The sequence below is a fragment of the Sus scrofa genome, chromosome 14, assembly GCF_054392235.1.
Source record: "Sus scrofa isolate SSC_HxYL_T2T_F1_AM1 chromosome 14, Sscrofa_HxYL_maternal_Yorkshire_Landrace_v2.0, whole genome shotgun sequence".
NCBI classification, from domain to species: domain Eukaryota; kingdom Metazoa; phylum Chordata; class Mammalia; order Artiodactyla; family Suidae; genus Sus; species Sus scrofa.
Genome location: NC_139396.1, coordinates 36291358 through 36313716, shown reverse-complemented (window position 1 = coordinate 36313716; position 22359 = coordinate 36291358). Strand labels below are relative to the sequence as shown.

The 22359-nt window shown below is 41.0% G+C and overlaps 1 protein-coding gene and 1 pseudogene across 2 annotated transcripts in view; one reads left to right on the top strand and one right to left on the bottom strand.

Annotated features, from left to right (window-relative positions):
• GLRA3 (glycine receptor alpha 3) overlaps positions 1-18955 on the bottom strand; it is a 488702-nt gene extending 469747 nt beyond the window's left edge. The window contains exons 1-2 of one of the 2 annotated variants that reach the window (XM_084997706.1): positions 18266-18955; positions 18006-18171 (exon numbers count right to left, since the gene is read on the bottom strand). The gene's annotated coding sequence lies outside the window, so the exon portion shown is untranslated. The remainder of the gene's footprint in view (positions 1-18005; positions 18172-18265) is intronic. The other variant, XM_084997695.1, reaches the window with a different exon arrangement.
• Positions 1829-20601, top strand: LOC100624676 (polyadenylate-binding protein 4 pseudogene; annotated as a pseudogene).
• The last annotated feature ends 1758 nt before the right edge of the window (positions 20602-22359 follow it).

Sequence of the window (22359 nt, the reverse complement as noted above, 5' to 3'; positions counted from 1 at the left end):
TTACCTTTGCACTTAGTCCCTTCCTACTCACTCAGTAAGCAGGTAAATACCTAAAAGTGTATCTATACCTTTCCTCTTTTCTTCTTCAGAAGAATAAGCATCTATTCTTCTTCCAAGTCCTATCTTTCCAGCTAGGCTCCTAGCACATTGCCATTCATCCCTTAGGTTACATTAACTCCCTCTTTTAAAAAATAATCATTTTAAAATATAATGAATTGTCAAGCAATTCATTTGGGAAAGAATAATCTTTTTGAAATGATGCTAGAACAACTGGATTACCACACGCAAAAAAAAAAAAAGTGAGCCAATCCTTACGACACATCAGAGACAGAAATTAATTTGAAATGGGTCACAGACACAAATTTAATTGTTTAAACTATGAAACTTCTAGATAAGATAAAATCTTAGCAATCTGGGATACAGGCAAAAATTTCTTTTTTCTTTTTTTTTTTTTTTTTGTCTTTTGACCTTTTAGGGCTGCACCCACAGCATATGGAGGTTCCCAGGCTAGGGGTCTAATCGGAGCTGCTGCTGCCGGCCTACGCCAGAGCCAAAGCCACACCAGATAAGGGCTGCATCTGCAACCTATACCACAGCTCACAGCAACAATGGATCCTTTAACCCACGTGAGCAAACCCGAAACCTCATGGTTCCTAGTCGGATTCATTTCCCCTGTGCCACAACAGGAACTCCCAAAAATTTCTTAAATAGGACACAAAAGACACAATCTATAAAATTCAAAAATAATTGATAAACCAGACTTCATCAAAATTTAAAATGCTGATTCTTCTAAAGACAGTGCTAATAAAATAAAAGCAGATTTCAAGAGGCAAGATGGCGGAAGAGTAAGAGGACACACTCACCCTCTCCCACAAACACATCAAAACAAAAAAAATCTACATGTAAAACAACTCGTACAGGACATCAAATGAACACTGGCAGAAGAACTTAAACCTCAAAAAAGGGCGAGAAACTCTTGACATAACCAGGTAGAACAAAAGAAAAAAGGAGAGAAAAGGAATCAGGACAGGACAAGCATTCCTGAGAGGGAGCTGTGAAGGAGAAAGGCAACCCACACCCCGGGAAGCCACCTAACCTAAGGAAAGATCAGCAGAGTCAGAGGGATCTCCAAGACACCAAGGAAAGTGCAGCAGCAGGTCTGAGAACCGAAAATAGAATGAGAGAAGCACAGATCATCTGAACCACTGGTGCAGACACCACAGCCTGAGAACCTCGGATGGGGGCTGGGTGCTGAGACCTAGACTCCTGAGGTCAGTCCCTGGGAGAGGCCTTGGGTTGGCGGGATGGAGACAGCCTAAGAGTCTAGAGAGCTGTGCTCCGCAGGCAGGGGAAGCGGTACACTAAGGGCTGGGGAGTGGAAAGCCATGGCAGAGGGAACCCCGGAGAAGGTGGGGACCCACTGGAGAGATAAGGCGCCATTGCTGGGGAGGGGAGAGGAGAAGGGGCAGGCCACCACCATGGAAAACTCCTTGGCTCCGGCCTGCGCTGCGCTAGCCCCGCCCCATCACAGAGGGCGGAGCCTCCGGCGCAGCACCCCGCCCAATGGGAAGCCGAGAAGCCTCGCTCTGGGCTGGGCGCCCACCTGCCAGAACCTGCGTGGACCCAACTCAGGAGAACCTGTGTGCTTTAGCAGCGCTCCGGCCCTGTCAGACCAGGGGAAAGCACTGCGACGCACCACATAGCTCCAGGCTGCCTCTCCCCTGGGAGAAGCCGCTATGGGTTGCAGGGATCCAGCCCATCCCAACAGGGGAAAGCCCTGTGCCACTCCGCAGAGCTCCAGGCCACCTCGCCCGCCCCGCAGAGAGCCATGCCCCGCTTTGCAGTGTTCCGGGCCACCCAGACCAGCCCTGTCAGAAGTCGCAGGGTGCTTTGCATCACTCCAGGCCGCCTTAGTCCACAGGAAGCCCCACTACCCAACCTAGATTGTGCCTCTCAGGTGCAGCTCCTCGCAACCAGAAGTCGCTTGCTAGCCCATGGTAGACCTGGTGTCTCCAGCAGTGGGAAGCCCCTTGCTAGCCCAAGGTGGACTGGACCTACAGGTGGTGGGAGCAAACCGCTGAAATTGTCCCTGACTCCAGAAGTGGGCGTGGCCTACCACAGATAGGGATATCTGAACAAAACTCACTTGCAGCCCCAACCACTTTAGAAGGCATCACAGAGAAGGACACTACAACAGAACACCACCTGATGTTGTTTTCGCTCCCCCAGGAGCACGCGCTGCAGCTGCCACTGCCAAACATTCTGGGAGGGGGCCAGATGCTTGATCTCTGTCCCTTCCTGGGAATCTGCAACTAAGAGCGCCTTGTTCAGCACATCCTGTGGGGGCTAAGCAGGACCAGGTGCTTCTTGCATGATTTACAGGTGGCAGGGACAAACCACCACAGTTATCTCTGCCTCCAGAGGTGGCAGTGGCCCCACTAGGAATTGGTGAACAGGCACCACTTGCAGCCCCATTCACCTCAAGGGCATCAGAGAGGAAGGCATTGTGACCAAATCAACTATTGGTGCTCGTGCACCCTTGCAAACACACTGGTCCTGCTGCTGCCACTGCTGAATGTTCAGGGCAGTACTCATATCTCAGATCTCTGTCACTTACAGGATCCTACAACTAGGAACCTCCTATGTAGGCTAGGTAAGATGGATCACCTCATACATGGTCTACAGGTGGCAGAAGCAAACCACCCCAGTTACCACAGAAGCTAGAGATGATCATGGCCCACTCCCACTAGGGGTCCCTGAACAGGCACCACCTGTGGTTCCAATCACCTCAAAGGAGTTTCACTGCAATCAAACACAAGCCGTTATTGCTCTGCCCCCCTGGGAACTCACACACCTTGCTGCAGCTACAGCCAAATTATCTGGTCACTTTGTAGTTCCTTCTAGAGCTCATTATCACTGCCCAGGGCCCTGCAAATAGGAGTAACCTGTGCCACCTTCCTGCAGGTCCCTGCTTCTGTTGAGAACCCATCGAACAGGCACTGAATGCTGGCCCTACCCATTGTCTCATTCTCCCTGAAAACACACTGGGCATCCTGGGGATAACAGACTACTCACACCAAAGAAAGAGACAGCAAAGATTCAAACTCCCACACCAAAAAAAAAAAAAAAACCCAAAAAAATACAAAGGGGTGTTCTTGCATAGAAATAGACTTATAAGACTACAGTTTGGATTACCCAAATTCACAGGAAAAAAAAACACACAAGCAAGATAAAGAAGCTCAGAAACCATTCCCAGTTAAAACAACAAGAGAACTCACCTAAAGCAGTCAACAGTGAAACAGACCTCTGCAGTCTGACAGACTTTGAGTTCAAAAGGGAAAGAGTGAAAATACTGAAGGAATTAAGAGAGGTTATGAACAGCAATGCAGATTCCCTCAGAAAGGAACTAGAAAATATAAGGAGGAGCCAAGAAAAACTAGAAAATTCATTTGTAGAGATACGAACTGAACTAAGGGCAATAAAGACCAGAATGAATAATGCAGAGGAAAGAATCAGTGACGTGGAAGATAGAATAATGGAAATCACCCAATCAGGACAGCAGACAGAAAACCAAATGAAGAAACATGAAAGCAGTATAAGAGACCTATGGGATAATATAAAGTGGGCCAATCTATGCATAATAGGAATTCCAGAAGGAAAAGAGAAAGAAAAGGGGATTGAAAATATATTTGAAGAAATTATGGCTGAAAACTTTCCAAATCTAAAGGATACTGATATCAAGATATAGGAAGCACAGAGGGCCCCAAACAAGTTGAACCCAAATAGATCCACACCAAGACATATTATAATAAAAATGGCAAAATTTAAAGATAAAGAGAGGATTCTAAAGGCAGCAAGAGAAAAGCAAAGCATTAATTATAAGGGAAACCCAAAAAGGCTATCAGCTAATTTCTCTACAGACACACTACAGGCCAGGAGGGAGTAGCAAGATATATTTAAAACACTGAAAGGAAAAAATTTGCAACTTAGAATATTCTATCCAGCAAGAATATCATTTAAAATAGAAGGGGAAATAAAGAATTTCTCCAACAAACAAAAGCTAAAAGAGTACAGCAATACAAAACCCATCCTAAAAGAAATACTGTAAGGGCTTCTCTAAATTAAAAAAAAAAAAAAAGAGGAAAATCGAGGATGGAGGAAACCACAATTGGAAAGCAGTCACTTAAATAAGCCAGCATACTGATCTAAACATGAAGCTGTTAAATGAAAAAGAAAAAAAAACATCAAATTTATACAATGTGGGAAAGGGAAGTAAGAAAAATTAGATTCTTCTTCATTTTTTTTTAAGGATGTGCTTGAGCCTATATGATTATCAGGCTAAAGCAAGCAGATATAGGAAGGGGTTAACATACTTTAAAAAAACAGGACAACCACAAATCAAAACCGGACATTACATTCACAAAAAGTGAAAAGAACAGTATTCAAACATAAAATAAATGGAAATCATCCAATCAAAAAAAGAAAGAAAGAAAAGAGAAACACAGAATCAACTGGAAAACAAGGTTTAAAATGGCAATAAATACATATCTATCAATAATCACCTTAAATGTCAATGGACTGAATGCTCCAATCAAAAGACACAGAGTGGCTGAGTGGATAAAAAAGCAAAAACCTTCAATCTGCTTCCTACAAGAGACTCACCTTAGGGCAAATAACACTTATATATTGAAAGTGAAGGGATGGGAAAAGATGTTTCATGCCAATGGACCAGACGGGAAAGCGGGAGTTGCAATACTCATATCACACAAAATAGACTTTAAAAGGAAGGCCATAAAGAAAGACAAAGAAGGACAGTATATAATGGTTAAAGGATCCATACAAGAAGAGGATATTACAATCGTCAATATATATGCCCCTAATATAGGAGCACCCACATACCTACAACAAATACTAACTGACATAAAAGGAGAAATTGATGGGAATACAATCATAGTAGGAGACTTTAATACCCCACTCACATCAATGGACAGATCTTCTAGACAGAAAATAAATAAAGCAACAGAGATTCTAAAGGAAACAATAGAAAAGTTAGACTTAATTGACATTTTCAGGACATTACACCCCAAAAAATCAAAGTATACCTTCTTCTCAAGTGCACATGGAACATTCCCAAGAATTGATCACATATTGGGGCACAAAGCTAGCCTCAACAAGTTTAAGAGTATAGAAATTATTTCAAGTATCTTCTCTGACCACAATGGCATGAAACTAACTAGAAATCAACCACAGAAAAAGAAGTGAAAAAAAACCTACTACATGGAGACTAAACAACATGCTACTAAAAAAACCAGCGGGTCAATGAGGAAATCAAGAAGGAAATTAAAAATACCTTGAGACAAATGATAATGAAAACACAACCACTCAAAATCTATGGGATGCTGCAAAAGCAGTGCTCAGAGGGAAGTTCATAGCAATACAGGCCCTTCTCAAAAAAGAAGAAAAATCTCAAATCAACAACTTAACCCACCACACGAATGAATTAGAAAAAGAAGAACAAGAAAAACCTAAAGTCAGCAGAAGGAATGAAATCATAAAGATCAAAGAGGAAATCAATAAAATAGAGATTCAAAAAACAATAGACAAAATCAATCAAACCAAGAGCTGGTTCTTTGAAAAGGTAAACAAAATAGACAAACCTCTACCTAGACTCACTAAGAAGAGGAGAGAAAAAACCCAAATAAACAAAATAAGAAATGAAAAAGGAGAAGTCACAACAGATACTACAGAAATACAAAAAACCATACCAGAATACTATCAACAATTACATGCCAATAAATTCAACAACCTAGAAGAAATGGACATCTTTCTATAGACTTGGAGCCTGCCAAAACTCAATCAAGAAGAAATAGACCAACTGAACAGACAGATCACTAGAAATGAAATTGAATATGTCATAAAAACACTCCCTACAAATAAAAGTCCAGGACCAGATGGCTTCACAGGAGAATTCTACCAAACATACAAAGAGGAACTTATACCCATCCTCCTTAAACTTTTTCAAAAGGTTGAAGAAGAAGGAACACTCCCAAAGACATTCTACGCCACCATCACCCTAATTCCAAAACCAGACAAAGATACCACCAAAAAAGAAAACTATCGGCCAATATCTTTGATGAATTTAGACACAAAAATTCTCAACAAAATTTTAGCCAACCAAATCCAACAACACATCAAAAAGATCATACACCACGACCAGGTAGGGTTCATCCCAGGTTCACAAGGATGGTTCAACATATGTAAATCAATCAACGTCATACACCACATTAACAAAAGAAAAGTCAAAAACTACATGATCATCTCAATAGATGGAGAAAAAGCATTGGACAAAGTCCAACATCCATTCATGATCAAAACTCTTACCAAAGTGGGTATTAGAGGGAACATTCCTTAACATAATCAAAGCCATTTATGACAAACCCACAGCAAATACAATACTCAATGGAGAAAAGCTGAAAGCCTTTCCACTAAAATCTGGAACAAGACAAGGATGCCCACTCTCACTGCTGTTATTCAACATAGTATTGGAAGTCCTAGCCACAGCAATCAGACAAACAAAAGAAATAAAAGGCATCCAGATAGGAAAAGAAGGGGAAAAACTGTCACTGTATGCAGATAACATGATACTATATATAGAAAACCCAAGGACTCAACCCAAAAACTTACTTGAACTGATCAACAAATTCAGCAAGGTAGCAGAATATAAGATTAACATTCAGAAATTAGTTGCATTTCTGTACACTAACAATGAAATATTAGAAAAGGAATACAAAAATACAATACCTTCTAAAATTGCACCTCAAAAAAATAAAATACCTGTGAATACACCTGACCAGGAGGTAAAAGACTTATATGCCAAGAACTATAAAACATTAATCAAGGAAATCAAAGAAGATACAAAGAAATGGAAAGATATTCCATGCTCCTGGGTTGGAAAAATTAATATTGTAAAAATGGCCGTACTACCCAAAGCAATCTACAGATTCAATGCAACCCCTATCAAATTACCCGTGATATTCTTCACAGAAGTAGAACAAACAATCCAAAAATTTATATGGAACCACAAAAAAAAACAGAATTGCCAAAGCAATACTGAAGAACAAAAACCAAGCAGGAGGCATCTCTCTCCCAGACTTCAGGCAATATTACAAAGCCACAGTAATCAAGACAGTATGGTACTGGTACCAAAACAGACAGACAGATCAGTGGAACGGAATAGAGAACCCAGAAGTAAACCCAGACACCTTTGGTCAATTAATCTTTGACAAAGGAGGCAAGAATATAAAATGGGGAAAAGACAGTCTTTTCAGCAAGCATTGCTAGGAAACCTGGACAGCTGCATGCAGATCAATGAAACTAGAACACATCCTCACACCATGCACCAAAATAAACTCAAAATAGCTGAAAGACTTAAATATAAGACCTGACACCATTCAACTCCTGAAAGAGAACATAGGCAAAACATTCTCTGACATCAACCTTACAAATGTTTTCTCAGGTCAGTCTCCCAAAGCAGCAGAACTAAGAGCAAAAATAAACCAATGAGACCTAATCAAACTGACAGGCTTTTGCACAGCAAAGGAAACCAAAAAGACAACTTACAGAATGGGAGAAAAGAGTTTCAAATGATGCAATGGACAAGGGCCTAATGTCTAGAATATACAGGCAACTTATACAGCTCAACAGCAAAAAAGCCAACAACCCAATGGAAAGATGGGCAAAGGACCTGAATAGATATTTCTCTAAGGAAGAGATACAGATGGCCAACAAGCACTTGAAAAAATGCTCAACATCCCTGATTATTAGAGAAATGCAAAACAAAACTACCATGAGATACCACCTCACACCAGTCAAAATGGCCATCATTAATAAGTCCAAAAAAAAAAAAAAAACACTAGAGGGGGTGTTGAGAAAAGGGAACCCTCCTGCACTGTTGATGAGAATGTAAGCTGGTACAACCACCATGGAGAACAATATGGAGGTACCTTAGAAATCTATACAATATGACCCAGCAACCCCACTCTTGGACATACATCTGGACAAAACTCTACTTAAAAAAGACACATACGGAGTTCCCGTGGTGGCGCAATGGTTAACGAATCTGACTAGGAACCATGAGGTTGCGGGTTCGGTCCCTGCCCTTGCTCAGTGAGTTAAAGATCCGGCGTTGCCATGAGCTGTGGTGTAGGTCGCAGACGCGGCTCGGATCCTGCGTTGCTGTGGCTCTGGCGTAGGCTGGTGGCTACAGCTCTGATTAGACCCCTAGCCTGAGAACCTCCATATGCCGCGAGAGCGGCCCAAGAAATGGCAAAAATACAAAAAAAAAAAAAAAAAAGACACATACACCCTCATGTTCTTTGCAGAACTATTCACAATAGCCAAGATATGGAATCAACCCAAATGTCCACTGATAGGTGATTGGATCAGGAAAATGTGGTGTATATATACACAATAGAATACTACTCAGCCATAAAAAAGAACAAAATAATGCCATCTGCAGCAACATGGATGGAACTAGAGACTCTCATTCTGAATGAAGTAAGTCAGAAAGAGAAAGACAAATACCATATGATATCACTTATATCTGGAATCTAATATACGGCACAAATGAACATTTCCACAGAAAAGAAAATCATGGACTTGGAGAATAGACTTGTGGTTGCCAAGGGGGAAGGGGAGGGAGTGGGAGTGACTGGGAGCTTGGGGTAAATAGATGCAGAACATGGCCTTCAGGATGGATTAGCAATGGTATCCAGCTGTGTAGCACTGAGAACTCTGTCTAGTCAATAATGATGGAACACATAATGTGAGAAAAAAGAATGTATACATGTATGTGTAACTGGGTCACCATGCTGTGCAGTAGAAAAAGTATATATATAAAGAAATAAAAAACAAAACAAAAAAATAAAAGACAAAACAACAACAAAAATAATAAATAAATAATTAAAATAAAAGCAAACCCGACTGGAAGAAAATACTTGAAAAATATATAAACGATAAAATACTTATATCCAGAACATACATAACTACTATAACTCATTAAAAAGAAGACAACTCAATTTTTTTTTTTGTCTTTTTAGGGCCATACCCACAGCATATGGAAGTTCCCAGGCTGGGGGTCTAACCAGAGCTGCAGCTGCAGGCCTACACCACAGCCAAAGCAACTCAGGATCTAAGCCATGTCTGTGACCTATACTGCAGCTCACAGCAACACTGGATCCTTTAACCCACTAAGTGAGGCAGGGATCGAACCAGCATCCTCATGGATTCTTAACCACAACAGGAAATCCCATGACTCAATTTTTTAAATATGACAAAAGATTTGGACCAACACTCTACCTATCGAATATACAAAGTTAACAAAGAAACGTAAAAATTCCCAAAACCACTGGTGTTTAGGGAAATGCAAATTAAAAATATAGAAAGATACCATTACACACACACTTTAAGAGCTGATATTTAAAAGACTGATGATACTGAATGTCTGCAAGGATGTAGGACTATTAGAAATCTCACACATTGCTGATGGGAATGCAAACTGGTACAGTCTCTTTGGAAAACAGTTTGGTAGTATCTTATAAAGTTAAATACTTTTACCATATGACCTAGCAATTCACCTCTAAGGTTTACCCAATAGAAATGAAAATATTTAGATGCAAAGACATATTCCTAAATATTCCTAGCAGCTTTAAAAAAAATTACTATTTCTAAACTGGAAACCACTCAATGTTTATCATCTGACAAATGGATAAACAGATTGTGATGTATCAGAAATAAAAAGGGACAAACAATTGCTATACGCAAGAACAGAGATGAATCTCCAAAATATTGTCTTCAGTGAAGAAAAAAAAAAAAAGAGTTGGAGTTGCTGTTGTGGCTCAGCAGAAACAAACCCAACTAGTATCCATGAGGACGAGGGTTCTCTCCACCCCTGGCCTCGCTCAATGGGTTAAGGATCTGGCGTTGTCAGGAGCTGTGGTGTAGGTCCCAGACATGGCTCAGATCCCATGTTGCTGTGGCTCTGGTGCAGGCCAGCAGCTACAGCTCCAATTCAAGCCCTGGTCTGGGAACCTCCATATGCCGTGGGTGCGGCCCTAAAAAAAGCAAAAAAAAAATAGAGTCATAAAAGTTCATTTATTTGAAATTCTAGAAAAGGAAAAAATATAGTGATGGTAAGCAGATCAGTCTTTGGCAAAAGAGGAGGGGATTGATTGTAAGGGGGCAGGAAGGAACTTTATACCTTGTAAAATATGTATACCTCATAAAAGCTGATACAAAAATAGCTTAAAAAACAAAAATAAACCCTTTGTGGTAAAATATATAACATATATACGAAATTCCACAAAACAAATACAGAGCTTTGCAAATTATTCTAAGGTTATCCCTATAGTAAACACCACCAAGATCATAAAACACAACTTTGCAGCCACCCTAGAAACCCCTCCGTGTATCCCCATCCCAATCATAACCCTCCAAGTCACCACAACCCTGAGTTTTACTGAAATTCCATCCCTGAGTTTCTTTCTATTAGCCAACTGATCATTCTTACAAACTGAAATTTCATCTTGTTCATTTTTTATTTGATCTATCTTTTGGTCTCTTTTTACCTGTGCAGTCTCCCTCCTGCTCTCTTAAAATTTATCTGCTGAAGAGCCTAAGACACTTGACCTGCAGATCTACCCACAACCTAGATTTTGCTGATTGCATACTCACTCGTGATGAAGTTTAACTTCTACCTCTGTCCTCATATTCCCTGAAAATTGGCATCTGGATCCAGAGGCTTGATCAGACTCAGGTTCAATTTCTTTAGCAGAACTACAAGTCTTCTCATGTCTTTTCATCAAAATCTCAGAATTCTGGTTTTGTCTCTTTTTGTACTTTTGGTAATCATTGATACCAAATGCCCAGATCCATTGTTAATTCATCGAGAGTTGAAAAGGGATGATATTCTAATTGCCAATGACATTTTTTACAGAATAATAAATAACAATTCCAAAATTCATATGGAACCACAAAAGATCCCAAAAAGTCAAAGCAATTCTGAGAAAGAACAAAGCTGGAGGCATCACACTCCTTGATCACAAACTATATTATAAAGCTACAGCAATCAAAACAGTATGGTGTTGGCATAAAAATAGGCACACAAGCCAACAGAACAGAAATAAGAGATAAGAAATAAACCCATGCATATATGATTAACTAACATTTTACAAGAGAGCCAAGAATACTCAATGGAGAAAAGATAAGGAAACGCAAATAAAAAAACACAATAAAATATCACTTCACACCTGTTAGAATAGCCATCATCAAAAAGATAATAGAAGGAGTTCCCACTGTGGCTCAGCGGTAACAAACCCAACTAGTATCCATGAAGACATGGGTTCAATTCCTGGCCTCACCATACAGGTTAAGGACCTGGCATTGCCCTGAGCCATGGTGTAGGCTGCAGACAAGGCTTAGATCCCACATTACTGTGGCTGTGGTGCAGGTCAGCAGCTATAGCTCTGATTCTACCCCTAGCCTAGGAACTTCCATATGCCACATGAGTAGCCCTAAAAAGACAAAAAAGAAAAAAGACAACAGATAACAAATGCAGGAAAGGATGTGGAGAAAAGAGAATCTTTATACAATGGATGTAATATAAACTGCTACAGCCACTATGAAAAACAGTATGAAGGTTCCTCAAAAAATTAAAAATACAACTACCAACCCAATGTACATAGCAACATTATTTACAATGCCCAACATATGGAAGCAACCTAAGTGTCCATCGACAGATGAATGTATAAAGAAGATGTGATATATATAGAGAGAGATCCATATACATAATGAAATATTAGTCAGCCATAAAAAAAGAATGAAACTTTGCCATTTACAACAAGGATGGACCTGGAGGGTGTTATGCTTAGTGAAATAAGGCAGACAGAGAAAGACATATACTGTGTGATGTCACTTATGTGTGGAATCGTAAAAATACAACAAATCAGTGAATATAGCAAAAAAAGAAACATACTCTAGATATGGAGAACAAACTAGTAATTACCATTGGGGAAGGACACATTAGGAGTAGCAGATTAAGAGGTTCAAACTACTGTGTATTAAAATAAATAAGCCACAAGGATATATTATATATATATATATATATATATATATATATACACACACACACACACACAACACAGGGAATACAGGTAATATTTTATAATAATATAAATGGAATATAACCTTTAAATCACTATTTGTACATCTGAAATGTATATAATATTGTACATCAACTACATATGAACAAAAAAAATCGCTAAAACTATTACTAAAAGATGTACTTCATAAAACAGTATATTAAGCCCAGAGAGAAGAACTAAGATGAAAAAGCCTTAACAAGGAAATTCATTATTTACATCAGAGAATATAAATAAGCAATGACTATTAAATAATAAAATGTATAAATTAGTAATTAAGAGGTATAAAAATAAGGTTAAATTAAAATACTCAACACAACATGTAAGGTGAGAAGAAAACAACTGCAGTAAAATAGTCCAAGGTCTTTGTATTATTGGGAGATGATGAAGGCAATGATTAACATTAGACATTTTTTAGTCTACTTGTTCAAAATATATAATCTCTATAAGAATAAAAATAGAATGTGTAACCTCAAAAGCAAAGGAAGGATAAAACTCAATCCAAATAACAATCAATCAAATGGCAAATAAAAAGCACGAAAAATATAGAAATAAAGTATCAGTCATTGCAGCAAATATAAATGGACTATAATTATCAGTTAAAAGATAGAGGTTTGCAAATTATTTTTAAAAATCTGGCTATAACCTATTTATAAGGGTGACAATAAAACCTAAAGACAAAGAAAGATGGAACATAATAAAAGATGAAAAAAATATGTTAAGTCTAGCAAAGACTGCTGATTGTACACCCAGTATACTTTCTCCTATTTTTCTTCAATTATCATATTGTGCCAGAGCACAAAACCAATGGGGACTTTCATTCTTTAGATGCAGCTCAGCAATCCATTCACTAATGAGCTTTATAATTTCCTGTCTCTTAGAAGCTATGAATACTGAGGCCCACAAATTATACTTGCATTGCCAGGCATAAACACCTATGACCTTCCTGGTTTACAAAGACCAGGGCTCTGATGTGGTTATGTCTTCAACTCTGTATTTTAATGCCATAAAAGTGGGCACCTACACTAAGTTTAGAATTATTAATATTCCTGTTTCTTAGCATTATGTAGTGATCTTTGCCTTTTTGCCCATAAACATTGGTATATTCTTTGTTCAAATTCTCTTTTTGCTAATGTTTGTGTAATTTTACCAGCTTTCTATTAAATATAGTCTTCCTGTGGCGACCATTAGGATCTGGTATGATGTAAATAATGGGAAACCCCTAAATGAAAGTGACTTAAATATGATAGAATTTTATTTCTTTCTCATATAAAGCAGACCTAGGAAGAGACCGAAATGGCTGCCATATGGAGTAGCTGAAAAACATGATGTGCCCTCACAGTTCTAATGCCATCAACAAATCATGTTCAGTTTAGCCTAAGAGAAGACCATCAGCATTCCGTAGTACCCTATGATCAACAAACTGTTGAGCACAGACAGAGCCTTTCTGTCTTTAAAAGATGATAAGATACAAGGTATGGAAATGTACTCTGTCTACCAGATAAGCCTCAACATCAATATTATTTCAACTTTGAGAAGCATGTATTAAGACACAAAGCAAAGAAAATCAACATAAGACATGGGAACGTCAAACCCATTTCCATAAAAAACTATTCTCTGGCCAAGCCTTCACCAGTGTAACTGAGACCATAAAATATCCCAACTATGTCCATCCTTCAGCAGCGCATGAGGGGCTCAAGGTACCCTTGCTGTAATCCAGCTGATATAAGAAACTTTCAACCCCATGATGACTGCTTCTCACCATAAATCAATGTATCACAAGAGTTGTTTTATAAATAAATCTTCAGGGCCCAGTGTATGTGACGCTTAACCCTGAGGAATGGATATATTTTGGGAGAGTGGGAAACCAAGAGACAGACCCTGGATTATGGTAAATGCACAAGTGCAATGAGCACCCAGAGTCAGACCACTCTTTCTCAGATACTGTCAATACCTCTTTCCTCAACATCTGCACAGGCTTCGCTTAGACAATATCACTTTCTTATTAATAGTTCTATAGTGGACACTACCGGCTTGAGCAATGTTTCGGTGTAAGGCATGAGCCAACAGAGGTGTTGCCTAAAGAGCTGGCTGAAAAATCTTCTAACTTCCTTAACTCTATTCTTGTCTCTAAATCCATCTTGCACACAACTGCTCAATGTATTTCCAAAAGTCAAGTCAGACTTTACCACTTCCTTACACTCCCTTCGGTAGTACGTCTATAACACACTCAGTCTACATTTGTTAAAATTTCACTCATGGCCCTAGGGAAGGGGTAAACTGGGAATTTGAGATTAACAGACATACACACTACTATATATAAAATAGATAAACAACAAGGACCTACTGTATAGGGCAGAGAACTATATTCAGTATCCTGTAATAACCTATAGTGGAAAATAATCTGAAAAAGAATATAGATATATATATATATAACTGAATCATTTTCCTGTACACCTGAAACATTGTTAAATCAACTATATTCCAATAAAAAATAAAATAAATAAAATTTCATTCATGGCCCTTTGTAACTTGGCTCTACCTCCCTCTCCAGGCTAATCTCTAACCACACCCATGTACCAGCCATACACAAATATGTGTTCATACCTGCACACACACCATACTTTTCTATACCCCTGTACCCTGATGCTATGGATCTACTGATTTTTCTTAGGGCCCTCTTTCTTTCTTGTTCTCTTTTTTTTTTTTTTTTTTTTTTTTGCTTTTCAGGGCCACACTTGTGGCACATGGAGGTTCCCAGGCTAGGGGTTAAATCACAGCTACAGCTGCTGGCCTATGCCACAGCCACAGCAATGCAGGATCTGAGCCACACCTGCAACCTACACCACAGCTCAATGGCAACGCCAGATCCTTAACCCACTGGGCAAGGCCAGGGATAGAACCCGCAACCTCATGGTTACTAGTCAGATTCGTTTCCACTGCGCCACAACAGGAACTCCCTTTTGTACTTTCTGAAGAATTCCTACTTACCCTTAAAAAAATCGTACTCCAGAGTTATCATCTCCTTGAGGAATCTTTCCCTGCTTCAAAGCTCAATTTGGTACCCCAAGTTTCTACAGCATCCTATCCATAAAACTACTGTAGCCTTCATCCCATTATATTAATAATAGCCTATGGCCATGTGACTGTGAGAACAAGAAATTCCTCTACTTTCTGCATCCCTGGAACCCAGCACAGGGCCTGGCAGGGGGTGCCACTAACGTTGGCCACTCTGAACTGAACTGAATCTCCCCCTTTTCTGGCTCTCTTGAGCTCTCTACTTCCAGGTGCCCCCATTTCCCCTCCACACCTGTAGTGATCCTGACCCTTCCATATTTGGGATCTGTGCCTCACTTCTGACAGATGTGTGTCTGGGTAAGGCAAGAGTGAGCTGATGATCTGCTCACAGTTATAAGTAAGGCTAAATATTTGACACAAGCCAGATTCATGACCAGTTTGCAGAACTGCCTTTCTTTACAATCCCTCACACAAAGGCATGGCGATACAGATAGCCCAGTTTGGTACACCTGTGCCAAGAAACCTGAGGATAGGGAAGAGACTTAAATGCCCAAAGGAAAAAGTCATGTTCGGTAGACAATCTGGCCCTGGAGACTTCTGGGCACTAGTCCCAGAGGCATAAGGGCATCTGATCTTGAACGAAGGCACTGAGAACATTCTTCCCTGTGTGTGGCCTGGGACCAGTTCCAAGCAAATGTCTCCTCACAGAATGTCCTAAGACTGCAAATATAATCAAATCTTGTTAAAGGCCATAAACTGATTCACCCGATTACACAGCGCCTTCCAGGCAGATGTGTCTCTTGATCCCTTGGGGCAAGCAGATCCCACTTTCCCCTCTGAGATTCTCTGAGATTCTCCAAATCGAGAAAGTGATTTCTTTATTATCCTCATGTCGAGGTAGCTGTTGTATGTAACCAGTTGGATTTTCCTACTTGGGTTTGGACCTACTTGAGTTTTGGTCTGAAGTTCTCTCTTAGAGCCTATAGAGTCTAAGAGAGACTGAAATTATAATCTTAATCCTCACTCTGAGGGGACGGTTAAGAGGAACACGGGGAAAGGGTGGAGGGTTCTGGACCATGCCCTGGAACAGCCAAGATTTAGATCAGTTTTCACTGTTGTGTTCAGACCCTCCGTTCCTCTAGTCTGAAGTCCCCCAGCTGTCAAGAAGAGGGCAGCAATATACTGTTACCCTCTAACTTCCATGAATTCTCCTATCAGCTCCACACAGCAGAATGGGCCACGCTGCAGCCCCAACCATCCACTCCAGCTTGAAGCAAGGGTCTCCCCATCTTCTGCAGGGAAGTTCTAGGGTCTGGGATCCCTTCATCATCAATGAGAGGCCACCACCTTGCATTGACTCTGATCTTCCTTTTGACATGCAGGCTTCCAGCTGAGGGAATGAATATAAATCACCTGGGCCACGGGAATATGCCTCAGGCCTTCCTCAAGTCTGGCATCTCCAAGGACTCTCTAGAGATGAGCTGGATTTGGGGACAGAGATCCTATAGAAGGAGGCTGGTCTAGGCGAAGGTATCTTTAAACCTTGTGATCCTGTGTTCTGCTGTGAAACCCTGGGCTCCTGGTCAGAAGCTCAGGCACTATACTGCTTCTCTCCCAGGATACGAAGGACCAGAGAAGTTAAGGGGTAGGAGCTCTGTGTGCCCACTGGTAACTTCTGGGATTAGTGAATAGGGGACTTTTTTTAGTTCCAAGGATTTTCACTGTACTCTAGGAAACAGAATCTCTTCCCATCTAATTTTGGATTAAGTAGTCATCATAACATGAATATACTGCGTTCAGGCAGTCCATGAAGGCAGGTATGCACATGACACAAGGGAACAATCAAACAGTCAAGGGTGTAGCAACACAATGAGTCTGTTGTTGAAAGAGGGACAGAATCCCTTGCGAAGCCCTGGCAAAGCAGTACCCTCAGAATACACACCTGGGAAAGATATTTCTGAGCATCCATACCTGACCCTTATCTAAAGCTTTTTCCAACAAAAAAATGTGTGTGCCTGCTAACAAGCAGATTTTCAGTTATCCCATCAGGGTCAGGGACGTGGAGGCCAAGGAGGTACTGGAGAAGGGAGGAAACTGGCAGAAACCCAAGCTCCACAAGGCGAAAAAAGAACACAGTACACGAAGGAAGTGCCAGCTTACCCAAATCTCTCCTAAACTTCTCCCTCTCCTCTCACAATTCTTTGACTTATAATATTATAGCGATAAGGCCAAGTCACTTTCTACTCATTTTTTCTCTTTTCCTGATAAAAAAAGAGGAAGAAGAGGGAAAGAACGAAGAATTACCAAGAACCCACTGTCCCTGTATTTTCTGTTTGTCATCTCCCTTTATCCCCACAATAACCTTACAAAGAAGGTATATTTATTTTCATTTTACAGACTAAGAACTCCAAATTCAGAGTAATTAGGTAACTATTCCAACATCACATAACTCATAAATAGCAAAGCCCAGAGGCCAACCCAAATCCATCAGAAGCCAATGTCTATTCTTTCCACCATACCACATGGCCTTCCTTCACAGTGCTAGAGAAATACTTTTGGGGATTCATAAAAAGAAACCATTCTCTCTCATTTTTTTTTCCCATTTGGAGACCGGAGTTTAAGTATGTGAGCCTGGACCCCATATACAGATTGAATCTTAAGCTTTTCCATCAAATGAGACTCTGCTTCCACATCTTTCGTGGAAGTCAAGCCCTTGCATGGCACAAACCTCATGCAAGGGTTATGGCTTTTTTACTTTTTTTGCCTTATTTATTTATTTTAACTGCTTACCTGTCTTGAGAATCTTCTCTTGTTCCTGGGTAGATTGAATACCCTATGATACATATTTCTAACATAAGGTCAACCTCTGTAGCAGACAACAAGAGCAAATAATTGCTAAGAATGTTATACTTTGCTCTCTCTGCTCCGGGTCGCTGTAGCCTTCGCCGCTTTAGGCCTAGCAGAAGAAAAAAAGAGAAAAAAAGATATGTCTTCGCCAGAGAACCCGCGGGAAAGTCACATTTGCACACTCCCGGCCTGCCAGCCCCCACCTGGGCATCCACGGTTTCCGTCTGTCTGGTGGTGAACAGCCCGCACTAGCATTCGCGCGCCTCCGCGTACCACGTGCCTGCGCACCCGCGTGCAGCCCAGAGAAACAAGTATCCCGGAGGTCGTGGGGGCACCACTGGGTTGTCTCTTGAGGAAATTTTTGTAATTTGGAGTGGAGTCCCCGTTTTAATTTTTTCTTTTTTCCTTTTTTTTTTTTTTTAATTGAGAGCTTCTGACCAGCATGGCTTGGAAATCACAAACTCCTGGGGGAGGGCCATATTGTCCTTGAAAGCATTTTGTTGGAAATCTAGCAGTCTTGTCTGAGCCGTCCCCAGTTCCCCTCTCGGGTTCTCGCAACACACTTCAGCTCCTCTGAGCTGCGCGGTCGCGGGCAGAGCCACCTTTGTCCTGTATGGTCCCTCTAGAAAGTCCTCCTGGCGGGGCTCGGAGTAATGGGGGCTGGAGAGAGGGACGCTACGGCCAGCAACTGCCCCTGGCCTCCCTGTAAATGGTCACTGCACTTGGACGTCACCTGTATAAGTTCAGTCCTGTAGGGCCAGTGCATCCGCACCCGCCGCGATCCGACAACTGCCGCTTCCTGGGTTCTGCCTCGGTCAACTTCCGGCTGACGCCGAGCTGGCCCCGGATACTGTGAACTTGGATGTGGTTAAGGGAAAGCCAGTCCGTATTCTGTGCTCTCAGAGGAATCCCTCTTCGGGAGAATCTGGCGTGGGAAAAGTCTTCATGACCCTGAACAAATCTATAGATAACAAGGCACTTTAGGATACTTTTCTGCTTTTGGAAACATTCTGTCCTGCAAGGTGGTATGTGATGAGAACAGCTCTAAGGGTTATGCCCTGGTCCACTTCAGACCCAAGAGGCTGCCATCAGGGCCATTGAGAAGGTGAAGGGCGTGCTTCTTAATGACCGCAGAGTGTTTGTGCGTGGATTCAAGTCTCGAAAAGAGCAGGAAGCCAGAGCTGAGCCAAAGCCCAGGAATTCACTAAAGTTTATATCAAAAACTTTGAGGAAGAGGTGGATGATGAGAGTTTAAAAGAGCTATTCGGGCTATTCAGCCAGCTTGGTAAGACTGTGTCAAGGCGATGAGAGATTCCAGTGGGAAAGCCAAAGGCTTTTGCCTTTGTGGGTTACAAAAAAACACAAGGATGCCTATAAGGCCAAGGAAGAGATGACAGGAAAAGAAATCAGTGGGGAAGTTATTTTTGCCTGCTGGTCACAGAAGAAATCAGAAGTTTGAACAGCTAAAGTGGGAGAGAATAAATTGCTGTCAAGCGGTCATTCTCTAAACTTGGATGACATCATTGATGATAAGTTAAGGAAAGTTTTCTCCTTTTGGATCAATCACCAGTGTTAAGGTGATGCTGCAGGATGGGAGGAGCAAAGGGTTTGGCTCTGTCTGCTTCTCATCCTCTGAAGAGATAACAAAAGCAGCAACTGTGTGTGCCTCTGAGCCACTCATTTTAAGTCACCTGGCCTGGAGATAGGAAGAGAGACAGGCCCACCTGACCAACCAGGATATGCAGTGGGTGGCCAGGATGAGCACACTCCCTGCAAATGCCATCTTAAATCAGTTCCAGCCTGCAGAGGCAGTTACTCTGTGCCAGCAGTTCCACAGGCTCAGGGAAGATCTCCATGCTACACACCTAACCAGTTAGCACAGATGAGTCCTCAGCCATACTGGCAGCAAGGCTTCTAAGGAATGCCAAGTGCTATACACCAGTCTGGGCCTCAACCAGCTCTTCACCATCTGGCTCCAGCTGCGTCTGAATGCCCAGACCACTTGGTTATGAACTTTGGTGGGGCTGGTGCCACCCTGAAAGTGCTGACTGACTGCTGCCAGTCTGGAAGTGCTCCCATAGCTGTGCAGAAATTAGCCCTTGCATTGCTATTGCTGCTACTGCTCAGGCTGTTACACATTACACATACACCTCCAGTATCCACAGCCCTCACCTGACAGTCTCTGCAGGTATCTCAGCCTGAAGTTCTGCAGGGGCTAGAGCCAGTGACCACCTCCATGCTGGTGGCAGCAACCCCTCCCCCCCAGGAAGAGAAGCAGATGCTGGGTGAATGTTTGTTCCTGCTCATACGGAGCATGCACCCAAACCTGGCTGGGAAGGTTACGGCGATGCCGTACATGCTGGAGTCCCCTGAGGCTCTCTGCTCCAAGGTGGATGAAGCTGGGGCAGTCCTACAGGCCCATCATGCCAAGATAGAAGCTACCCAGAAAGTGGGCACTATTACTGCTGCTACCTCTCAGACAAGGACAAACCAATTCACAAGCCAAATAAACTCTCACAGAAATTGGCTCAAGGTTTGAAGACTTCCCATCTGGTCCTATAGATCTCAACACCAAGAACCACAAATTGCAAATTTAATAGGTCATTTTGTATCAGAAGGTCAATTATGAAACACCTAGAGTTTTTCAATGAAAAGAATATATTCTCTGGGTTCTGATATGGCCCAGGCAGTGTTAACTTTTTTTCTACTGTGGATTTTGTTTTTCCCCCCAAAAATTGGTTTTATGTCATAAGTTTCTCAGTAAAAGAAAAAAAAAATTCCATAAAAAAAAAAGAATGTATACTTTGGAGTCGGGTCATGTTGTCTCTCATCACAGATGTTCCAATTGCATCTTATTTCCCCAAGGCATCAGTCTCCTCAACTATAAACTATGAAGCAAAATATATCCACTACATAACAATGTATCAAGGGGAAAACTATGATTCTAGGTTGAAATTGGAAGTCTCAGTCCAATGCATTATAGATTAAAAGGTGGTGTGCATGTGTATGTATGTTTGTGTGTGTACTTATATACATATGAACGTATAGATAGGCTTCCTAGCTCAGACCACTAAGAGAATCTGGAAGAAGAAAGTAATCATACCCTAATTGTAATGAGCAAATCTAGGACCCAGATATTGGCTTCTAAATACCAATCTCCATTAAACAGAGATCCTTGGATAGACTGCTGACTTCAAGTTTTGGTGAGAGAAAGAACAAGATAAGATAAGGCCTGAAAAAATGTATCACGAAAGCAAGAAAGTACTCAAAGAATGATAAAAACATGTCAAAAGGAAATGAAGAATAGTTTGAAAGGGCTTCCACTGGCCAAATCTGGGACAATGTAAGTATCAAAATAAATAATGATATTAATGTATTAAGCCCCAATTAAATAAATTAGCAATCCGTGAGTACCCACTCATAGATATACATACATACAAAGAAAGTCTTTCTTATAAGAGAATGTCAATTAGTTAATGTAAAAAGAATAATGGAATTTTTAAAAAACAGCACTTAGTAAGCATTATACAATAATTCAAGCAAAAAAGAAAAGTAACGGATGCTTAAGCTAGTGAGTAAACATGGATGAAACCAGCATTTTACCTTGCCACAGAGTGACTTTTACATTTCTACATGGCAAAATATCTATTAGTTACAAAAGGAAGAAACGTAACTTTATAGTGGAAAACTTGTAAAACAAAATCTTAGTAAGTTGATACAAATTTATACCACTATTGATGGGACAAATCACCTGATGGTGAGAACACAACACTTGACTGTGAGAACACAACTTAACTGTGTTTTAGATGGTGGCTAAAAAAACAATCATCATTTCTTCTAGTCCTGAAAAAAATTCAGACAAACCCAAACTGAGAGACATGCTACAAAATAGTTGACCAATACTCTTCAAAAATGTCAGGGCCAGAGTTCGCTGGTGGCCTAGCAGTTAAAGGATCCAACAGTGCCACTGCTGTGGCATGGGTTTGATCCCTGGCCCAGGGAACTTCTGCATGCCAAGGGTGCAGCCAAAAAAAAAATAATACATAGGTCAATCAGTACTTTTTGAACATTGTTCATGGCATTAAACTGAAATGAGAGAGTATCTACTTAGGTGAAAGACTGGATTTCACCCCATCTGAGCTTACAAACTGCTTACCAAAATAAGACCTGAATGAGGCTGCAGAAGGAGCCAAAATGAAAGGCAATATTTAATTAAGTTGCAGATTAATTGTAGCAATATAATCTCTACAGGCCCTGAAGAAGAGAAACATGAATTTATGAACTGCCTACTATGTGC